The sequence below is a fragment of the Phyllobates terribilis genome, unplaced genomic scaffold, assembly GCF_046119375.1.
Source record: "Phyllobates terribilis strain yellow unplaced genomic scaffold, ASM4611937v1 Scaffold_1__5_contigs__length_1240528914, whole genome shotgun sequence".
Taxonomy (NCBI): domain Eukaryota; kingdom Metazoa; phylum Chordata; class Amphibia; order Anura; family Dendrobatidae; genus Phyllobates; species Phyllobates terribilis.
The window spans coordinates 396,679,429-396,698,737 of record NW_027362761.1 but is presented as its reverse complement, the minus strand read 5'-3'; the positions used below and the strand labels follow the sequence as shown (position 1 = coordinate 396,698,737).

Genomic DNA, 19,309 nt, shown 5'->3' with positions numbered 1-19,309 from the left:
CGCACAGGGTGATGATGATGAGGTTGGAGATCCCACTTACTGTCAACCCACAGTCAGCCAAGAGATGAGGTCAGCAGAGGAGGTGGAGGAAGATGCTAGTGATGACGAGGTCAAGTTGCGCCTTCCTGGACAGAGACGTAGTACTGGAAGCACGTCAACAACTGCATCCTCAAACACAACTCTGCCTCTCACCACAAGTCGTGGTGGCTCTTCAGGTCGCATGGGTGCTAAGCCTTGCATAGCCTGGGCATTTTTTCAGATCGATAACACGAGTTGGGTCATCTTTATCTGTAACATTTGTCAGCAAAAGCTAAGTAGAGGCCAAAAAATACATAGTTTGAGTACTTCATGAATGAACCGGCACATGGACATGAAGCATAAGTTGCAGTGGGAAGCTCAGTGTGCTACAATGCGGCCTAGCCGGCCGGGCCAACCGCCGTCTGCCATATCTTGTGCATCCGCGGCCTCTTCATCCTCTGTGACTGGGGGGACAGCAGTCACACCTGTTTTGGGGCGCAGACCTGCCACCTCTTTACCCGCAACAGCCAGCGTGATTGGCAGGTCATCATTTTCTTTGGAGGTGGTAACACCAGCTGGTGTTGAGCGCTGTCCGACATCGATAGCACCACCTTTGGATCAAGGAAACCTAACATGTCCGCCTGCATCTTCCTCACAGACCGGCAGTTTGCCGGGGACACCCTTATCAACCCCGTCTAAGCACAATAGCCAGCCCTCGGCCCCTCAGATGTGGACAAGTAAAAGACCATTTCCTCCTAGCCATGAGAAAGCTAAGAGGTTGAATTTCACCATCTGCAAGCTCTTGGCTACAGAAATGCTGCCTTTCCGCTGGGTGGACACAGAGGATTTTCGAGACCTTATGTCCGTCGCAGTGCCCCAGTACCAGATGCCCAGTTGGCACTACTTCTCAAAGAAAGGTGTGCCTGCGCTCCACCAGCATGTCGCACACAACATCACCGCTTCTTTGAGAAACTCTGTGTGTGACAGGGTGCATTTCACCACAGACACTTGGACGAGTAGGCATGGACAGGGGCGTTACATGTCGCTGACTGGGCACTGGGTAACTATGGTGACAGCAGGACAAGGGGCTGCTGTCCAAGTCTTGCCGTCCCCACGAGTTGTGCGTCAATCCTCTTTATGTCAAAGTTCCTCCACTGCTTCTGCCTCCTCAACCTCCTCTCGGTCTTCCACCTGCACCCAAAGCCTGTCTGGTCATGCCACAAGCTTTCTAACTGCGCAGAAGGGATCCTGCACACCTCCTTACTATGCTGGCAGTAGGGCTCAACGTCATCAGGCGGTTTTTACTTTGAAATGTCTGGGAAATGTGAGTCACACAGCTGAGGAGTTGTGGTCAGCTCTGGAGAACCAATTTCATGAATGATTGTCTCCACTGGACCTGAAACCAGGGAAGGCCGTGTGAGACAATGCTGCAAACCTGGGTGCGGCCCTTCGCCGGGTCAATGTCACACACGTGCCTTGTATGGCTCACGTGTTGAACCTGGTTGTCCAGCAATTTTTAGCCCACTATCCCAGACTAGATGGCCTTCTGCAGAGGGCACGGTCGCTGTGTGCTCACTTCAGCCGTTAGCATCCGGCAGCTCAGCGACTTACATCTCTACAGAAGTCGTTGAGCCTGCCACTTCACCGGCTAAAATGCGATGTGCCTACCCGGTGGAATTCAACTCTGCACATGTTGCAGCGACTGTGGCAGCACCGACAAGCCCTGGTGCAATACGTTCTGACGTATAGCCTGGTCTAACGAGATCCAGAGGTGGGGCAAATCACGCTGGAGGAGTGGTCTCAGATCAGGGACCTATGCACCCTTCTGCACAGTTTTGAAATGGCCACGAAGATGTTTAGTGCTGACGATGCCATTATCAGCATGACTATTCCGGTGATTTACATGCTGGAGCACATGTTAAACAGAATTCGGAGTCAGGTGGTGGCACAAGAGGAGGTGGAGGAAGTAGAGGAGGAGGAGTTGTATGCGGAAGGGCTAACATCTGCAAGGTCCAGACAGTCGGCAGCACCAAGGCGGCAGGCATGTGAGGGTGGGGGAGATGGTTTTACCAGGGCGCATGGTAGCAGCCAAACTAGTGAGGAAGGTGCAGGAGCCCAGGAAGAAGTGGAGGACGAACTGATGGAAGACTCATCAGATGAGGGAGACCTTGATCACATTTCTGTTGTGCGAGGTTGGGGGGAGAGGACAGAGGAAGGAAGCATGATTGTTACCTCGCCACCAACACAACAGGGACTTGGTGCTCCTGGATGCGCAACACACATGAGTGCCTTCTTGCTGCACTACCTGCAACATGACCCTCGAATTGTGAGAATTAGAAATAATCCTGACTACTGGGTTGCCACACTGTTAGATCCCCGGTACAAAAGTAAATTTGCAGAAATTATTCCTGCCATAGAAAGGGATGCACGCATGCAGGAGTATCAGCAGAGACTGTTGCAGAATCTTACATGTGCTTTTCCACAAAACACCAGTGGTGCACGTAGTGAATCTCACAGTTCCAACTTGCCAACCGTGGGACCGTCAAGTGTTCAGCACTCAAACCATAACAGAACCACAGTATCTGCTGGTAACATCAATTTTGCGGAATAATTTCACCACTTTTTTAGCCCATCCTTTGCAAGGCCACAGGAGACAAGAAGTCTGACACATAGTCAACGCCTAGAGACGATGGTACAGGAGTATCTCCAAGTAAACATTGAAGCCATGACTGTGTCACTGGACCCTTGCTCTTTTTGGGCTTCCAATCTGGATAAATGGCCGGAGCTAGCCACTTACGCCTTGGAGATCTTTTCATGCCCCGCAGCCAGCGTTCTGTCTGAACGTGTGTTCAGCGCTGCTGGTGGTGTGCTGACAGAAAAGCGCACGCGGCTCTCCACTGATAATGTAGACAGTCTCACGTTCATAAAGATGAACAAATCATGGATTCGAAACGACTTTTCTACCCCTGTGTCATCCTGAGGAGAGTAAAAGCTTGATGATTGGTTAAAATCACCCTACCAACCGTTTTAAGCTTTCAAATTACTAATCATGTTTATCTGTATCTTGGCTGGAAAATAATTTGGGCTTTGTAGCAGTGTGCAGCACTGATTCTATTAGGCCATCTATAATAAGCTCCACCAGATTTAAAATTACTAATCATGTTTATCTGTATCTTGACTGGAAAATAATTTGGGCTTTGTAGCAGTGTGCAGCACTGATCCTATTAGGCCATCTATACTAAGCTCCACCAGATTTAAAATTAATAATAATTTTTAGCTGCATCTAGCCCGGAAAATAATTTTGGGGCTCCGAGATGCGCAAGACACATAAGTGCCTTCTTGCTGCACTACCTGCAACATGACCCTCATATTGTCAGAATTCAAAGTAATCATGACTACTGGGTTGCCACACTCTTAGATCCCCCAAACTTTTCGATCAACCTTTTCATTTTAATAAAAACCAAAAAAATGGTCATTTTTGAAATTATAAGCATTAGCAGGTTATTAGAAACTGAAATCAAACAGTTTTCAACTCAAAACTTTATTTTAGGTGATGTTACATTTTCACATAGGACCCCTTGTTCGAAAGGAGCTTCTGAACTCTCTCGTCCATTGCATTTGTCAGGTTTTGGATGGTTTCTGCTTCAATTGTTTTGCATGAGGACAGAATACCCTCCCAGAGCTGTTGCTTAGATGTTAACTGCCTCCCGCCATCATAGACACTCCTTTTGATGATGCTCCAGAGGTTCTGAATGGGGTAGAGGTCAGGGGAGCATGGGGGTCACACCATAAGTTTGTCGCCTTTTATGCCCATATCAGCCAGAGATGCAGATGTTTTATGTGCAGCATGAGATGGTGCATTATCATGCAGAAAAATGATCTTGCTGTGAAATACACGGTTCTTCTTCTTGAACCATGGCAGGAAGTGCTGTTTGAGAAAATCCACATACATTATGGAGTTCATCTTTAGCGCCTTCAGGGATCCTAAAGGGGCCGACAATCTCTCTCCCCATGATTCCAGCCCAAAACATTACTCCACCTCCTCCTTGTTGGCGCTGTAGCCGTGTTTGCGTGGGGTGTCCATCAACCAGCCATCCTCCACTCCATCCATCTGGACCATCGAGCGCTGCACGGCACTCATCCGTGAACAAAACAGTTTTTAAATCAGTCTTCATGTAATGTTTGGCCCACTGGAGCCGTTTCTGCTTGTGTGAAGTGGATAGAGGAGGTCGACAGGATGGCGTATGCACAGCTGCAAACCTCTGAAGGACCCTGCATCTTGTTGTTCGGGGGACGTTTGGAGGCACAAGCAGCTTCAAAAACTTGTCTGCTGCTATGACAAGGCTTTTTTGCCGCTGCTCTTTCAACCTGACGTAATTGCCTGTAGGAAAGAGTCCTCAATTTGCCCTTATCAGCACGCACACGTGTGTACTGTGAATCAGCTACATACTTCTTGATTGCCAAGACACTTTTTGGTGGATGCTGGTGGTTGTAGTCTTCGTGGCGGTGACCCGGTTCCGTGGCACAGGGTGGTCAAACCAGTGGCGGAACTATTTATGTGGTCTTGATGTTTAAATGTCCGACTACGCCACCCATGGATTGCGGTCAGAGTGAACCGCCGCTGCAGGGCAGACCGCTGAGGCTGGTGTTGTGGGTGCAGCAGAGCGTAGCATAACTCCCCACGGGAGGAGTATAGCCTCAGGGCAGTGTATGCGGAGGATGGGGGTGATGGTGCAGGGCAGCAGCAGTAACGACACGGAGTCAGTGATGCAGTCCAGGGCCTTTACTCACAGTTCTTATTATCCAGACCACGTCTGCAGGTAACGGCTGCCCACGTCGTACTGTGCTCACCAGGTGAGGGGCTCAGACAACTCCCAGATAACTTTGGAGCGCTTCACAGGACCCCCTTTGTGTGTCCTTTGTCTGGCCTTTCTTACCAACCCTTCTGTCCGGCTGCCTCGGGCCTCCTCTTGGTAAACTTGGCGCCAGTTTCCCTGACCCTATGTGGTGCCTTCCTAGCGGGTGTAGCGAGGGGCTGTGCCACATAAAATGTCACAGCCTCCGGTTTCTAGCTGAGGGTCATTTCCTGCCTCCACTAGTTTCGGGGACCGGTCTCCCCCTTTGGCCTGACCCCTCCACGCAGGTGGATTCGGGCGTGCAGGGGTGTCCGCACCCCTGGGATCCCTTCATTCCTCGTTCCTGGAGCCTTCTCCGCTCCTCTTCCTTCCTTCTCCCTCTTCCAGGCCTGGGCCTCTGTTACTAGGCCCGCCTCCGGAGCAGAGCTCATGCAGAGCCCCTGCTCCCTGCCACTTCTTCTCAGACTTCTCTGCATTGAACTAAGATGGTGCCCACCTTTTATACTCCCTTCTCAATGCACCCAGGAATTGCTTCCTCCCTGCTCCTGCACTACAGGGTTCCCCTTCCTCAGTGTTCCCTCCCCCCACTCCAGCCAGGGACAGGGACTGTCGTGCCCATCTCAGAGGCATATTGGTCACCCTGCCCCACGGCAATGTGGTGTAATGCATGCAGGTGTCGGGTCCTGATCCACACTCCATCCTTACCTGAGAGTGAGATATCACACCTCTGGGTGAGGTGCAATACCTCTGTAGCAACCGAGCCCTCAGGGTGCTACAGTTCCATTTATCTTCAGCCTAGGTGACGTATTGTGATACAGGGCCGTAATTTTGGCTATAAAAGGGTCCCCTAGACCCCTACCCCAAGCTTTTTAAGAGAATCATATATGGCTTGCCAGGAGACTCTATGGAATGCTTTCTCAGCATCCAACGAGAGTATCTAATTACAAATTTTTAACTGCATCTAGCCCAGGAAATACTTTGTGCCTAGTAGCAGTGTCTGCTAGTCAGCGGATTATCCCGGCTGTTAAGCAAGCTACACCACCTGTAGTTTGGACACTTAATTTTTTCAAAGGAAATGCTTCGGGACCACGGGATACTCAGTGAAGAGCATCAGGAGGCACCCCAAGGCATAGGGGCTGGGACTGGCAGTAGGATGCCTTGCGGTGGACAGCCGAGCTCGATCCTTATAAAAGCTTTTTAACTGCAGCAGCTTTAGTGGACGCTACTGGAGCTGGAATTACGCGGCTGCTGGCATGAGACTTGCCCTCCAATAGATCCTTGTAAATGGCTTTAAAGTGTATTCATTCAAATTAGAGAGACAATTTAAATTAAAAAGCTTAGAGCTGCCTCCACCACAGGAGGTCTCGCTCGACCCACCAGCGGACAGGCACCAGTATTGGGGGAGGGGGGCTGGCCGTCAGGGTTCACCGCGGCTCTGGCACAAACCCGGCGACACGGAGGTGGCACGGGCAGGAGCGGACTGAACGTGTCGGCTTCTCACTTTTTGGATTTTAGAAGGGCATGACATGCCTATATCTGTGTCTCCCCCTCCTTTTACTCCTCCACCTCTTTTCTTTTCGCATGACTATATGTACTTGTCACTTTTCCATGTGTTAGTTGTGTCTTCTGAGCAGTTTGTCAGCTTTTGGACACCTTTGAAGGTGTTTTCTATGTGTTTCTATGTGTTTTTGTTTGCCTACCATTGGTTTTAACGGTGTTCGACGAACAGTTCGACGAACAGTTCGGCGAACACATGGGTGTTCGACGAACCGAACCGAACTCGAACACTACGGGGGTGGCTCAACACTACTCTTCACTTTGTTAGTCCCCTTAGGGGACTTGAAAATGCAATCATCTGATCGCTTGTAGCATAAACAGGTATGCCACTATTGGATAGGCATGCTTTTGGACCCTTGCTCTAAAAACAAATTTAGTTAATTTTTTCCAGCTTCCAAAAGGGAGTCAGAATGGATGTATTCAACTGTGTTAACTAGTATTTGAAGCTTTTGCCAAGCAATCGCCTGCTGATCACCCAAATGACCAGCAGACAACTCTGCAATTCTCACAGACTCAACATTCCCCATCTGTGCTAGCTTTAGGTTTACAACTAGCAGGGGCAACAGCAGCAACACCTACAGTATCTTTGTCATCATGGATCAGATGTTGTAGCTGCTATATAAACTTGCGCTTTTCAGCAAAAAGAGAAGGATCGGCTAAACAGCCAGGTTCAGCAGTTCCTAGACTGTAGCCTTTCTCAGGCAAATACCCTCAGCCCTGATCCCATGTACTTCTTGGTCAGCAGACTAGACTAGTGGCAAGAACTGGCCTGCTGTTATGTCCAGCCTCCAGTGTAATATCAGAGAGGGTATTTAGTGAGGCCTGTCACTTTGTCACACTCAAGCAGACCAGGTTATCTGCCGCAAGTGTGGAAAACCTTACATATAACAATATGAATCAGCGATGGATAATAGCTGATTTTCATTCACCTATGGCTGATGCCAATGGTTAAAATGGCCATAGTATCTGCCTGCCTGACTGTCTTCTAAACATCATTCTGCTGCCCCCAGTGCTAATGGATTACACTCAGCTAGACATCTACTCCCTGTTCATCATGTCATCTATACTGTAGAGGTATAATTTTTGCTCCACCCCATGTGCAAAAAACATGGCTACTTCTGTTTTCACCACCTGTGTTTAAACACCAGCAAGGCAGGCATCTGCCTCCAAAAAGAAAAATTTTGGATCGTCTATACAATTTAAGTAGCCTAACAATACTGACACTACAGTGTGTTATTAAATAGCCTGTTATCTACCACCAGTTACTATCCATTTTCACCTAGCCAGGTAGGTTGAGGTAACTTGGACATTAATGAGATGGTGTTTACATGGAATAGCTAAAAATGGTTTAATGCAGTCCTAGGATACTTCCAGGTGAAATACACATAATTTCAGGAAAATTGGAGGTTTTGATGTATTGAGATTCATAGTGAATTTATTTGCTGAAAATCACATTTTTTTGGGAAAATTTACCGAAGCCGGCGAATACAAATTTAAAACGTTTCGATCATCTCTAATTACAATATGAAGGTTTAATATGCTCTAGAGAAATATTGTAAGAGAAAATATGAAATCAGAACGGTACTTTATATTATTCACATGACAGAGCACTTTACCTTAGAGTTATTACCATGAATAAAAAGGATGAAAAATAGATATCTGGAAAGTCCTTGGCTGATGTGAGAATCACTAACAGGTCATTGCAATGGTCTTTTTATATATTATATAACTGGTTCCTAAAAATAAGACAGACAAGAGAGTTTTGGAGAACAATAGGTGGAAACCAACCTTGTGAAACATGCAAATTCTTATATAATACATGTTCAAATTATAGATGAAGTATTTCAACTTTTCTTTAAAAGCAGATTCAGCTAATGGAAGGAAGGCAGGCTTCAGAGGATATGATTACATTCCTTCAATTCCTTCCTTTGTTGCCATTTTTAAATTAGAACACATGCGTTTGAAAGGGAATACAAGCAAGAGGCTTTGACTGATGTTGCCATAAGATAAATGAGTTGTGATTCATACAGAAGCCATTAACTATTGTTTAACTATCATATTATCACATATTCTACAAGGCGTTAACCATTATATCCTGGTCTGGTTCAATAGTCAAGCCAATGTTAAAAAGAAAAGTAGTAAAAACAAAGTTCTGTTACCTGAGTTCTGCAAAGACGCCTTTATCTGTTTGTTTGCTGTGTGGAAAGTAACATAAAATAACAATGGCTTCAATATTATCCCTACCCTTTAGAAACCCGCAGCGTTTACAAAGCATGCTTAGCGAGTTGAGGCATTTAAAAGATCAGTCTTTGGCTGCTGAATGAAAGACTGCTGTTTGCGTGACTCACATACCAAATGGAAATCTGCTTTCAAAGCTTAGTTTACTGTCTAATTATATATACACAAAACAGAGCTGACTATTACAAACAAATCATGTAAAAAGAAATAAAACTCCTCTTAAGATGCTATTTCCATGGGTTTGTCATAACCTTAGAATGTAGCCTGTAAAGGCTCAGAAAAAAAAGTACAGCTGCAAGGTCCAGATAAGAACCATGTAATTGTTTTTCTTTTAATTATGACTTTATAAAGACATTATACCTCCTACTCAAAATGAGCAAAATTACCCTCTTTTCAATTTTTCAAATTTTCTTTATAGAAGAGATAGTTCATTTGCATTTGTTGAAATCTGCATTAATTTATCCCTTGTAGGATAGAATCTGTGTTAGGACTCAGACTGCTGTTCCAAAGGCGCTTTCAGCTTGCAACACATTATCAGGCTGTGGTGGAGATAAAAGAAAATGCAAAATATGTTAGAATCCATAGCAGCAAAATTCTAATCAACTGGAATACAATGACTCAGTGGGTAAAGTTAATTTGCATTAGTGTTCGGAGCTGAATGCAAATGCAAAGTGGAAGAAGAGATACATTAAACATCATGATGATTGGTTCACAGGACTAAAATTGTGGTGTTTACCATCATTATGCACTAATTGCAAGGAAGAAGCGTTAACGTTTTCTTACCGAATGAAGAAAAACATTTCAAGAAAAATGTACGCAACTCTCAATTGATTTAATGACAACAGAAAACTACCTGAAACATTTCACTGATAGATGCATTAGCTGGAAGTCTGAACTGTGGTGGGGGGAAACATGCATTGTTTTATTTTTAGTTATATGGATCAGGATAACATAAAAAATACAATGTTGCGAGAAGGTAATGGTTATAAAAATTATATGACGAGAGTGCTTTGTTGTGATTGTGTGTCGGAGAACTCAAGCAGAGGCATTTAAGCTAGCAAAGCTATTTAATTATTCAAACCTCATCCTCTTGTCATTTTGAGCTGTTGAACAAGGAAATGAGTGAGTTAAAAGTTTAGCATAATGAGGACTTTACCCTAAAGACCTGCTTGGCTACTCTTTATAATGTAATTTTCTCCACAGGTTTGTTAACATTGATAAACATTAACATTTCTAGACTGGTCAGCTTAGAAGAAATAGGGCTAAGGTTCAGGACTATTTATGATTTACAAAAGCAGTTATCTTGGTTTATTGGGATCATGCAAAGAATACAACTTATCAATGTGCTTGTCAATTATATGTGTTATAAATGCTCAGAGACAACTCAATGGAGCAGGTGTTGGATTAGCATCCATACAGATGTGAACAATATTTGGGAGTTCACAGGTAATCCAAATCCTATTCCAATGCTCATGTTGTTCATCCATTGTCTCATTGCCAGAGTAATAGTCACATAACTTCTGTCTTGCTTGGCTTAACATTTCCATGAGGATTTCATCCTAAATAGGACCAATATCATCCATTGGAACATAGGGTAAACTTTGTGATGGTGTATACTTTATTTTCAAAAGAATTTTACTGCACATTGCAATGAAGTGTTCTTAAAACTATAAACCTATAATGTTTGTTCTATATAAAAATCCCTTTTAACAGATTATCCTTTAACCTCTAAAGGATTGAGCCACTTTTGGCTTAATGACCAAGCCCCATTTTTTCAAATCGGTTACTTCTTGTGATAATAACTCTGAATGCTTAAATATATCCAAGTTATTCTGAGATTTTTGTTTTGTGACACATTGGTCTCAATTCATCAAGACTGGCGATCATAATTTAAATGAGTTGTGGCATCCCGCTGCACCCCCGTCCTATCCCAGCTGGAGCTAGAAGGAACTGATGTGAAAACACCAAAAAGTCTCAAAATTTTGGCTCAACTCTGGATCTGCAAAAAATTTTCAATTTTTCAAAGCAATTTATGCTAGAATTTTGGAGAAATTATTAATCCAGACCATTGAATTTTTTTTAGAATGGACATGTTTTGCATTTTTTTTGTGAAAATACCTGAAATGTTGTGAAAATATAGAAAAATTTATAATTTTCAAACTTTGAATGCTTACGCCATTAAACCAGATAGCCCTGCAATATAAACTAGTTAATAAACAACATTTTGCATGTTTACTTTATGTCAGCATCATTTTTCAAATATCCTTTACATAAATTTACATGTCAAATTATTTTTGCTACTGTTGAAAACTGAAAACTATTTTTTTATGGAAAAAATTATTGGTTTTAACATGGTCATATTCTGAGAGCTGTACGTTTTTAGTTTTCTTGCGTGCGTCTTTAGTTCCGATTATTTTTTGTACTTTTTAATTTTTTTTTTAACTTTTACAATTGTTATAGATTTTTTTCTACTTCTTTTTTTATGTAGTCCAACTAAGGGATGTGAACATTTTTTTTGATACAGCATGTCAGACACGTAATTGTTAGGGCTTGTGCACACGACTGTAAACATCTGACGAGTGTTATCTGTCAGTTTTGCACTTGTCCCCATGTTATTCTGCGGGGCTGTACACATGTCCGACCTGATCCAAGGAAAAAATCTCAATATGCACGAGTTGTATTCGATTATCAGATTGCACTCAGCCATTCATGTCTATGGGTCCGTGGAAAAAATTGCAAGATTATTGTGAATAAGCATTTCTGGTCATTCGTTTCACAGTAAGTGGCCAAGTGTTTCATATTTTTAACCCTTTATTTTATGACTATAAATATAAATAAAATATTGTTTTTATTAAAAAGAAAAAAAAATTCTGTGGGAGCAGGATATTTTCACTCTACAAGTATCATTATTCACATGAGAGTCGGCCCAAGGTTTCTTCCCTGCACCACACCCATTGTGAATTTCTTGTCTGGATTTGGTGAGCTGATGTGAACACTTACACCTGTGCGTATGAATGTACAATATGTTCTATATATATCTATATGAGCTATGAAATAGTGACAGAACAAGTGGTTCACGTCTGCTATATTTCACCAAAATTTCTCATACATTATGCATACTAGACTATAGGAAGTGGACAACTCATCACCAAAAAGGTGGATGAGGTCTAGTGAATTAAGGAAAGCTGGATATCACTAGCAAAGTATAGTTTGTAAAGGTCTTTGCTAATTCCTATTTTTAGAACTGGATTTTAATGGAATAATAGGCATGCTTGGATAGCAGGTCTGTCCCTCCCTTCCTTGCCTGCCCTGGCCCTTTAGTCAATCTAGTTGTTAGGACTGATTCAGTACTGAAGGTTTGCAGTGTGTACACTTTTAGTGAGAGAACATCTGAGGAGAGAGACCTGTGAGAGAGATGTCTGTCCTAGAGGAACTTGTTCTGAGGGCAGGTAGCTTACATTTGGTACTGTTGGTGTGTCTTTTGTTTCTTTTTTGGATGACTGGTAGAAGGCCACCTGTTTAGTCAGGAAACCTGATATCTAGTTACTGCTTATGAAAGCAAAGTTCATTTGTTTTTTGTATTTAAATGCAAAGGTTTTGCATATTTTGCACGCCGACCATAAAAAAAACAAAAGTAGTCCTGTTTGGAGAGAATTTCTGTGTTAATGTCTCTGACTATATAGGTCACATCTACCTACTGCTGCTCAGCTAATCTCCACAATGTACATGTGTGACTGTGCCTGTGTTTACTCACATATATATATAAATATATATATATAAATATATATATACCTGTATGTGTTTGTGACTATCGCTGTATATACACTGCTCCAAAAAATAAAGGGAACACTTAAACAACATAATATAACTCCAAGTGAATCAAACTTCTGTGAAATCAAACTGTCCACTAAGGAAGAAACACTGATTGACAATCAATTTCACATGCTGTTGTGCAAATGGAATAGACAATAGATGGGAATTATTGGCAATTATCAAGACACACTCAATAAAGAAGTGTTTCTGCAGGTGGGGACTAGTGTTGAGCCACCCCCGTAGTGTTCGAGTTCGGTTCGGTTCGTCGAACACCCGTGTGTTCGCCGAACTGTTCGTCGAACTGTTCGTCGAACTGTTCGTCGAACACCTTCGAACACCGTTAAAACCAATGGCAGGCAAACAAAAACACATAGAAACACATAGAAAACACCTTCAAAGGTGTCCAAAAGCTGACAAACTGCTCAGAAGACACAACTAACACATGGAAAAGTGACAAGTACATATAGTCATGCGAAAAGAAAAGAGGTGGAGGAGTAAAAGGAGAGGGAGACACAAATATAGGCATGTCATGCCCTTCTAAAATCCAAAAAGTGAGAAGCCGACACGTTCAGTCCGCTCCTGCCCGTGCCACCTCCGTGTCGCCGGGTTTGTGCCAGAGCCGCGGTGAACCCTGACGGCCAGCCCCCCTCTCCCAATACTGGTGCCTGTCCGCTGGTGGGTCGAGCGAGCCCCCCTGTGGTGGAGGCAGCTCTAAGCTTTTTAATTTAAATTGTCTCTCTAATTTGAATGAATACACTTTAAATCCATTTACAAGGATCTATTGGAGGGCAAGTCTCATGCCAGCAGCCGCGGTAATTCCAGCTCCAGTAGCGTCCACTAAAGCTGCTGCAGTTAAAAAGCTTTAATAAGGATCGAGCTCGGCTGTCCACCGCAAGGCATCCTACTGCCAGTCCCAGCCCCAATGCCTTGGGGTGCCTCCTGATGCTCTTCACTAAGTATCCCATGGTCCCGAAGCATTTCCTTTGAAAAAATTAAGTGTCTAAACTACAGGTGGTGTAGCTTGCTTAACAGCCGAGATAATCCGCTGACTAGCAGACACTGCTACTAGGCACAAAGTATTTCCTGGGCTAGATGCAGTTAAAAATTTGTAATTAGATACTCTCGTTGGATGCTGAGAAAGCATTCCATAGAGTCTCCTGGCACGCCATATATGATTCTCTTAAAAAGCTTGGGGTAGGGGTCTAGGGGACCCTTTTATAGCCAAAATCACGGCCCTGTATCGCAATACGTCACCTAGGCTGAAGATAAATGGAACTGTAGCACCCTGAGGGCTCGGTTGCTACAGACGTATTGCACCTCACCCAGAGGTGTGATATCTCACTCTCAGGTAAGGATGGAGTGTGGATCAGGACCCGACACCTGCATGCATTACACCACATTGCCGTGGGGCAGGGCGACCAATATGCCCCTGAGATGGGCATGACAGTCCCTGTCCCTGGCTGGAGTGGGGGGAGGGAACACTGAGGAAGGGGAACCCTGTAGTGCAGGAGCAGGGAGGAAGCAGTTCCTGGGTGCATTGAGAAGGGAGTATAAAAGGTGGGTACCATCTTAGTTCAGTGCAGAGAAGTCTGAGCAGAAGTGGCAGGGAGCAGGGGCTCTGCATGAGCTCTGCTCCGGAGGCGGGCCTAGTAACAGAGGCCCAGGCCTGGAAGAGGGAGAAGGAAGGAAGAGGAGCGGAGAAGGCTCCAGGAACGAGGAATGAAGGGATCCCAGGGGTGAGGACGGGCGAGTCGCCACCGCACGCCCGATTCCACCTGCGTGGAGGGGTCAGGCCAAAGGGGGAGACCGGTCCCCGAAACTAGTGGAGGCAGGAAACGACCCTCAGCTAGAAACCGGAGGCTCTGACATTTTATGTGACGCAGCTCCTCGCTACACCCGCTAGGAAGGCACCACATAGGGTCAGGGAAACTGGCGCCAAGTTTACCAAGAGGAGGCCCGAGGCAGCCGGACAGAAGTGTTGGTAAGAAAGGCCAGACAAAGGACACACAAAGGGGGTACTGTGAAGTGCTCCAAAGTTATCTGGGAGTTATCTGAGCCCCTCACCTGGTGAGCAAAGTGCGACGTGGGCAGCCGTTACCTGCAGACGTGGTCTGGATAATAAGAACTGTGAGTAAAGGCCCTGGACTGCATCACTGACTCCGTGTCGTTACTGCTGCTGCCCTGCACCATCACCCCCATCCTCCGCATACACTGCCCTGAGGCTATACTCCTCCCGTGGGAAGTTATGCTACGCTCTGCTGCACCCACAACACCAGCCTCAGCGGTCTGCCCTGTAGCGGCGGTTCACTCTGACCGCAATCCACGGGTGGCGTAGTCGGACATTTAAACATCAAAACCACATAAATAGTTCCGCCACTGGTTTGACCGCCCTGAGCCACGGAACCGGGTCGCCGCCACGAAGACTACAACCACCAGCATCCACCAAAAAGGGTCCGGCTCCGGGTGTCCCAAGGCCCAGGGGGTGCGTCAGAACATTTTCATCACCTTTCACAATCACCAATGGGACAAGGCAGGGATGTCCTCTGTCCCCTCTCTTATAAATCCTAGTGACTGAGCACCTGCTCTCATCAATTCGCCATAACCCCAATATTAGGTGGATTGAGGTGGGAGGCACCGAGTACAAGTGCTCTCTATTTGCTGATGATGTCCTAGTATATATCACTCAATCACATATATCCATCCCTGCTGTTATGGCTGAAATAGATCACTTTGTTACATGGTAAAATTTTAAAATCAATGCAGCGAAGTCTGAGGCCCTCGATGTCTCCCTCCCCAAATCCATATAGGATTCCATCCAGTCCAACTTTCCCTTTGCCTGGCCCTCACAGGGTATCAAATACTTAGGAATTCCTATTCATAGAGACCTCTCCCATCTATGTTATCTTAATTTTGGGCCCTTTATTGAACAATTCCATACAGACCACGGTTGGCAAGTTAGAACTGTAAGATTCACTACGTGAACCACTGGTGTTTTGTGGAAAAGCACATGTACACTGCGTTCCAAATTATTATGCAAAAAGTGTTTAGGAGTGATAAGGGAAGAATTTGTTTGTTTGTCAGTTAAACTCATTGATGGTGATGTGTGTCAGGGCTCTTTATATCACTGTAAGCAATTGCAGACACCTGTGCTAATTAGTTTGGCAGGTGTGTCCAATGAAAGGCAAGACTACTTAAGAAGGCTCTCTCACATTATTAAGCAGCCTACATTTTCTGCCAAAATGGGAAAGAAAAAGGATGTGTCGGCTGCTGAGAAGCAACAAATTGTGGAGTGTTTAGGTCAAGGCATGACTACAATCAACATTGTGCGATGATCAGGATGAAGTGTCTTGGCAATCAAGAAGTATGTAGCTGATTCACAGTACACATGTGTGCGTGCTGATAAGGGCAAATTGAGGACTCTTTCCTACAGGCAATTACGTCAGGTTGAAAGAGCAGCGGCAAAAAAGCCTTGTCATAGCAGCAGACAAGTTTTTGAAGCTGCTTGTGCCTCCAACGTCCCCCGAAAAACAAGATGCAGGGTCCTTCAGAGGTTTGCAGCTGTGCATACGCCATCCTGTCGACCTCCTCTATCCACTTCACACAAGCAGAAATGGCTCCAGCGGGCCAAACATTACATGAAGACTGATTTCAAAACTGTTTTGTTCACGGATGAGTGCCGTGCAGCGCTCGATGGTCCAGATGGATGGAGTGGAGGATGGCTGGTTGATGGACACCCCACGCAAACACGGTTACAGCGCCAACAAGGAGGAGGTGGAGTAATGTTTTGGGCTGGAATCATGGGGAGAGAGATTGTCGGCCCCTTTAGGATCCCTGAAGGCGCTAAATATGAACTCCATAATGTATGTGGATTTTCTCAAACAGCACTTCCTGCCATGGTTCAAGAAGAAGAACCGTGTATTTCACAGCAAGATAATTTTTCTGCATAATAATGCACCATCTCATGCTGCACATAAAACATCTGCATCTCTGGCTGATATGGGCATAAAAGGGGACAAACTTATGGTGTGACCCCCATGCTCCCCTGACCTCTACCCCATTCAGAACCTTTGGAGCATCATTAAAAGGAGTGTCTATGATGGCGGGAGGCAGTTCACATCTAAGCAACAGCTCTGGGAGGGTATTCTGTCCTCATGCAAAACAATTGAAGCAGAAACCATTCAAAACCTGACAAATTCAATGGACGAGAGAGTTCAGAAGCTCCTTTCGAACAAGGGGTCCTATGTGAAAATGTAACATCACCTAGAATAAAGTTTTGAGTTGAAAACTGTTTGATTTCAGTTTCTAACAACCTGCTAATGCTTATAATTTCAAAAATGACCATTTTTTTGGTCTTTCTTAAAATGAAAAGGTTGATCGAAAAGTTTGGGGGATTTAAGAGTGTGGCAACCCAGTAGTCATGATTACTTCGAATTCTGACAATATGAGGGTCATGCTGCAGGTAGTGCAGCAAGAAGGCACTTATGTGTCTTGCGCATCTCGGAGCCCCAAAATTATTTTCCGGGCTAGATGCAGCTAAAAATTATTTTTAATTTCAAATCTGGTGGAGCTTATTATAGATGGCCTAATAGGATCAGTGCTGCACACTGCTACAAAGCCCAAATTATTTTCCAGTCAAGATTAGAGATGAGCGGTGTTCGACTAGAACTGTTCGCCAATCTCAAATTCGAGCTGTTTTGGGCGGTGTTCGAGTTGTTCGACGAACCCGAACGATTTGCAAAAAATTCGGCTGTTCGAGGTTATGTTCGATAACTGTTCGTGCACCAAAAGCGTGTCCTGCATGTCTGGCGCTATTTAGAGCACCAATCATGCAGGGATTGTCTGCCACTCACTGTAATGCCACAGCCATGGTGGTTGTGGCATCACAGTGATTGTCCAAATCGATGGGAACAGTGCCAACAGTGAAACATGAAAAGCCGGCAATTCAGCAGCGGCATACACCTGTACCCGACAATTTAGAACCGAAAGAATAGAGCTTCACACATAGATTAGATAGATATAAACATGTCAGCCACATATATACGAAGTACAGTGAAAGTGCTGCTTACTGTACTTGTCATTTAGCGTAAAGGATTTATCAAAAAAAATAATAGTGTTTTCGTGCACCGTCTCTTTAAAAAAGCCGGCCGGCAATTCAGCATCTGTACCCGACAATTTAGAATAGAAAGAATAGAGAATCACACATAGATTAGATAGATAGAAACATGTCAGTCACATATATATGAAGTACAGTGACAGTGCTGCTTACTGTACTTGTCATTTAGCGTAAAGGATTTATCAAAAAAAATAATAGTGTTTTCATGCACCGTCTCTTTAAAAAAGCCGGCCGGCAATTCAGCATCTGTACCCGACAATTTATAACAGACAGAATAGAGCTTCACACATAGATTAGATAGATAGAAACATGTCAGTCACATATATATGAAGTACAGTGATAGTGTTGGTTACTGTACTTCTCATTTAGTATTAAAATAAAGGATTTATTATTAAAAAAATTGGCGTGGGGTTCCCCTTAATTTTAGGCTCTAGCGGAGGTTAAGCAGACGGCTGGGGCAGATGTTTGAAGCCTGGGAAGGGGGTAATACCCACGGAGCTTCCCAGGCTACTAATATCAGCCCCCAGCTGAATACATAGCCTTTACTAGCTATTAAAATGGGGGACCCCCCAAAAAAAATGACGTGGGGTCCCCCCTAATTTAATAGCTAGCAAAGGCTAGGCAGACAGCTGGGGGCTGATATTAATAGCCCAGGAAGGGAGCCATGAATATTGGCCCCCTCCCAGGCTAGAAACACCAGCCGTCAGCCGCCCCAGAAATGGCGCATTCATAGGATGCGCCAATTCTGGCACTTAGCCTCGCTCTTCCACGCTGCCCTGGTGCGGTGGCAGGGGGTAATAGGGTTGGGGTTGATGTCAGCTTATAATGCCAGCTGACATCAAGCCCAGGTTAGTAATGGAGAGGCGTCTATAAGACACCCCCATTACTAACCCCATAGTCAAAGTTAAAAATAACACAAACACCCAGAATAAAGTCCTTTAATTGAAATAAAGACACAATCCTTTATTGTTCTAAATTAAACCATACTTACCGTCACGCCCATTCCAGCTGAAGCCAACGATCTCCTGCAATAAAAGAAAAATAATAAAGCAACCTCATCCTTACCTTTCCATGGTTCCCACGACAGCTTCAGCTCTGCTACATCGAGATGACAGGCTGGACCGCAGCAGAACGCTGCCATCCAGCCTCTCATCCCGCAGACACTGAGAAGCGCAGGCTTGCTTGCGCTGCTCAGCGTCTCTCTGTGACGACATCCAGATGAGCCGAGTTCATGTCCAATGAACTCGGCTCACCTCATGCACGTCACTGACAGCGTGGGAAAATTCTCACGCTGAAGCGGTGAGTGCAGGAGAATTCTCCCACGCTGTCAGTGACGTGCATAAGGTGAGCTCATGTCCAATGAACTCAGCTCACCTCCTGCACGTCACTGACAGCGTGGGAGAATTCTCCGGCACTCAGCGCTTCAGTGTGAGAATTCTCCCACGCTGAAGCGCTGAGTGCAGGAGAATTTTCCCACGCTGTCAGTGACGTGCATGAGGTGAGCCGAGTTCATTGGACAATAACTCGGCTCATCTGGATGCCCTCACAGAGAGACACTGTGGAGCGCAAGCAAGCCTGCGCTTCTCAGTGTCTGCGGGATGACAGGCTGGATGGCAGCGTTCTGCTGCGGTCCAGCCTGTCATCTCGATGTAGCAGAGCTGAAGCTGTCATGGAAACCATGGAAAGGTAAGGATGATGTTGCTTTATTATTTTT

General features: G+C 44.9%; 1 protein-coding gene and 1 long non-coding RNA gene across 2 annotated transcripts in view; one reads left to right on the top strand and one right to left on the bottom strand.

The window, feature by feature from the left end:
- The window catches only part of ZNF608 (zinc finger protein 608), a 168,673-nt gene extending 159,956 nt beyond the window's left edge, over positions 1 to 8,717 (bottom strand). Inside the window, exon 1 of the mRNA XM_073676742.1 lies at positions 8,591 to 8,717. The gene's annotated coding sequence lies outside the window, so the exon portion shown is untranslated. The remainder of the gene's footprint in view (positions 1 to 8,590) is intronic.
- The window catches only part of LOC141264492 (uncharacterized), a 146,084-nt gene that overhangs the window by 66,660 nt on the left and 60,115 nt on the right, over positions 1 to 19,309 (top strand). The window lies entirely within an intron of this gene.